At 43.4% G+C, this 2513-nt stretch overlaps 1 pseudogene; it reads right to left on the reverse strand.

The window, feature by feature from the left end:
* Positions 1–667: 667 nt before the first annotated feature.
* Positions 668–2286, reverse strand: LOC101575522 (annotated as a pseudogene).
* Between the last annotated feature and the right edge of the window lie 227 nt (positions 2287–2513).

Raw genomic sequence — 2513 nt, forward strand, 5'->3', positions numbered from 1 at the left:
GATGTCAGAAGGGCCTGTACTTGGACTAAGTGCATGGGCTCAGTCTCTACTAGATACAGAACTGAATTAAAGAACTTAGAGGGAAAAGTTAGTTTTTGCCTCATCAACATGTAGAAAGACAAGAAATCAGAATGAGTGGTGGGGTGAGGATAATAGGATGAAAAATGTCATGAAGAATGTGAGTTAGGTGAAATGTGAATCTTAGGCAATAAGTTGTAATTGACTCCAGAAGATTTATGGCTTATCCCATGCTTAATCCCGACTAGCGTTAAACTCTTGGAAATAAAGGTTTTGAGCTGGCTGGGGTATTATCAATGTTCAACAAATTTGGATGAAAGTACTAAAATCTGTCAGTAGGTATCACCATATCAGGAATTGGCTCTGGTGGGTTATTTAGGGGTGAGATATGTCTATTTAATGAATTTTATTGCTTGAAATTACTTTTGTGAATATTATTAAACATGAGAAATTTCTAAATGTATATGTAGGAAGCTATATAATCTAATGAATCTTTTTTTTTTCTTCAAAGTCTTAAGTTTTATTTAAAGAACCTCCAGGGAGAACAGAACAAACCAATTATTACCACTTATTCATAATACCAATGAGCCAAGCCAGGGAGGGCAAGCACACCTGCAGCCAGCTGCCAGCCTGTGTGATGGGTGGGATCTCAAGGGAGGTGGCCGCAGCCCTGGTGCTCTGCTGGAGGAGTATCCATGGCTGAGCGAGGGTTCTTGATGGTCTCATCAATGGACATGATCAGGCATGCAGCCTCAGAGGCTGCGGTCAGGGCATTGATCCACACCATAGCTGGTTCCTACATGAAAGCTTCGAAGTTATCAGTGATGTCATTGTTTATGTCCACCCAATACCACCTGCCACTCTGGGCATGCTGAACCCATAGTTTGTTCAGAATGTTTGTGGCATCAAAGCCAACATTGTCACATAGTTGATGTGGGATAATCTCCAAGGCCTTAGCATATGCCTCAATCAGTAACTGCTGTTTTCTTGGGATAGTCCTTGAGTGATCCTGAAGGTACTTAGAGAGCTCCATCTCGATGGCTCCACCACCAGCCACTACTGAATCATTCTTGATGGCCCTCCTGAAAGTCATGATGGCATCATGCAGAGACTGCTCTGTCTCCTCCATGAACTTCTCAGCTCCACCACGGAGGATGAAGGTGCAAGTCTTGGCCTTGGGGAAGCCAGTGAAGAAATGATACCTTTCACCTCCAATCTGCATCTCTTTGAATAACTGGCAGCTGCCCAGCACATCTGCTGATAGAGCATTCATGCTGGTCTGGACTGAGCCTCCACAGGCCCTCATTGTGCTCTTCAAATCCTCCTCAGGCACATGGCCAGCGCAGAACATATCTGTATCAGTGGGGTACTGGGTGGCCACACACCTATTAGGAAGTTTGAACAAAATAACTGTGGCTCCAGAATTACAGATCTTCTCTAACTTGTCATACAGAATGTCCCACTCAGCATAGACAATTGCCTGCTAATCCTTTACCTTGTGTACTCTGATTTCAGTATTATCTTTCTCAGCTTTCAGCCCAAGTTCAACATTTAATAAGGCAATCATAGAGTTATTGTACTTTTTAGGTTTCATTTCAAATTCAGTTTAAGAAAAAATCTTGAATGCAACACCAGCCACCAGGTGAGACTCCTCTAAGGCTCCACCCTGTGCCTTCTTGATTCCAATCATCTTATGCTGCAGCAAATCATCTAGCATCATCACAGCATCAACCACCATCTTAGCAAGGAAGGCTTTCTTCTGGGAGATCAGCTTGGAGCTCAGAGCCATCATGGCACACTTCTCCAGCAGCTTCCTCTGCTCCCCTTTAGCTTGCTTCTTCATGGTCACAGTGATCTCCTTGACCTTGTTAATTGCCACTGTGTAGCTGCGTGGAGTGTTCAGATGATGATCTGGGGGTGCACATCTTCCTCCATGTAGGGTTTCACTTGCTTCAGAAACTCTACAGCCAGCCGTGTTACAGAGGTGCTGCCATCACCAACCTCAGCATCTTGAGGTTTGGCAATGTCCATCAAAGTCTTTGCTGCAGGATGGAGGACTTCAAGAAGTTTCAAAATTGTGGCCCCATCATTAGAACTTGTTGCTTTGCCTCAGCCATCTACAATAAGCTTGTGCATGCCACGGGGACTCAGGGTGGTTTTTACAGCCTCCGCAATCACCTGGCAGGCACTGATGTTATTCACAAGCTGAGGGACACCTTGGAAGCTCTCCATCCCCTCTTGCAACAGTATAACTGGTGTGGGCATCATTTTAGCAACTTATTCAGGGATTCACTACTCTGTTCTTCATGTTGCTGCCACCCGGATAGCCCACAATGTTCTGTGCCATCTAATGAATATTAATATTTTAAAATACAATAAATTAAACCCATGATGCACGTAAGTAGTTAAATACAAGCCTAACATATAGAAGGCTCTTGATGCAATCCCTAATAATAAATTAAATATGTACATAAATAAAACAATTTGTATAATAC

Source organism: Octodon degus, unplaced genomic scaffold, assembly GCF_000260255.1.
Source record: "Octodon degus isolate 3935 unplaced genomic scaffold, OctDeg1.0 scaffold00019, whole genome shotgun sequence".
In the NCBI taxonomy this organism is placed as follows: Eukaryota; Metazoa; Chordata; class Mammalia; order Rodentia; family Octodontidae; genus Octodon; species Octodon degus.